This window comes from Nipponia nippon, unplaced genomic scaffold (genome assembly GCF_047370975.1).
Source record: "Nipponia nippon isolate SJK-2023a ecotype South Korea unplaced genomic scaffold, ASM4737097v1 scaffold_50, whole genome shotgun sequence".
Taxonomy (NCBI): Eukaryota; Metazoa; Chordata; class Aves; order Pelecaniformes; family Threskiornithidae; genus Nipponia; species Nipponia nippon.
Window position 1 is genome coordinate 676212 of NW_028262370.1, and position 1382 is coordinate 677593.

The following is a 1382-nucleotide window of genomic DNA, read 5'->3' on the forward strand; positions in this document are numbered from 1 at the left end:
AGGACCTGGGGGGAAGGTGGAAGGGGTGGATGAGGTGAAGTGACAAGTGCTGAGGCGCCTGGCGACGGCGAGGAGGGCAGAGGAGCGGTGAAGGCGCCGCAGACCCTGTCCGGGCTCTGGCTCTGGCTGTGGCAGGCTGCTGGGAAGTGTCCCTGTGGGTTCCTCACTTGCTGGCAGGAGGGGACTTGGAGATGAGGAGGCTCCTGCACGAGGGCGGGCAGCCCTTACCTGTACAGCCCAAAGAACTGGGTGACACATTCACCCTCTGAGGCGCAGGGCAGATGGAAGCTGCGGTCGCACCCCTTCTCCTGGCAGTTGATGGCAGCGCCCATCTCGCCGCAAACGAAGCAGCGCTGGAAAGAGCACAGCAGTCCCCTCAGCGGCAGCCTCAGGGCCTGTGTGGCCAGCCCCACGCCTCCCGGGCAGGGCGCAGGCTGTGGGCACTGCTGGCTCACACCCCGCAGATGCGCCTGGCGCACGAGGCGCTTGCCTGTGCCGGAGCCTCTGTGGAGCTGCTGGGAGCAGGCGTTTGTCCCAGAGCTGGGGGAAGGGCTGGCCTTTCTTTCTTGGGTCCCGGAGGAGCTCCCACAAGCCTCTCCTGGTGCAAACCCCCTGCTCTTTCCAGATCCTCACCTTCTGGGCTGCCTCCTGGATTACGCGCCTGGTGTCCTCAATGAGAAACCCGTTCCTGCTCTCTTGCGGAAAAAGCCCACTGGCAAGAAACTGCAGAGCAGAGAAGGCCAGGAGCTCATCAGGTCAGCAAGGAAGGGAGCATCCCTGGCAGGCAGCTGGAGGGAGCCCCGGGAGAACTCACCAGGCAATAGGTGTGGGCACAGAGCCCTTTCTTTGCACTTTTGCACCCACAGATAGCCGGGTCAGCCTCTGCCTGGAGACACAGCATGCATGCTGCAGGGGAGAGAGCAAATGCCGCTGGGAATGAGCACCTCTGCGGGGCTGGGGGAAGTGTCCCTGCGGGATCGCCCCCACGGACCTGCTCTGTCCCTGCCCGGCTGGCTGAAGGGCAGGGCTGGGGCCTTTGGAGAAGAAGGGAGCATGGCAGGCACGGGTGCCCCCACGGGTGCCCACAGCCCAGCCTGGGCCCCACCTGCTGAGGAGAGGAGGGACCTTGCCGCAGGGCAGTTGGGGAGCTCCTGCCTTCCCCTGCCACTGCTCCTGGCTGCACACAGCCTGCCCCGACAACCCCTCTGCCAGCCATCGGGAGCTGTGGGGAGGGATACTTCGCTCTCACCTTGCTCCCTCGAGTTGGGGACCTGCTGCTTCATTGCAAACATGGCGCACGTTGACAGCGAGCACTTGGAGAGCCTCTGCCCCAGCAGTGCCGGGGTTTCTGCTCCGAATGCTCCTCTGCCAACCCTGAGGGA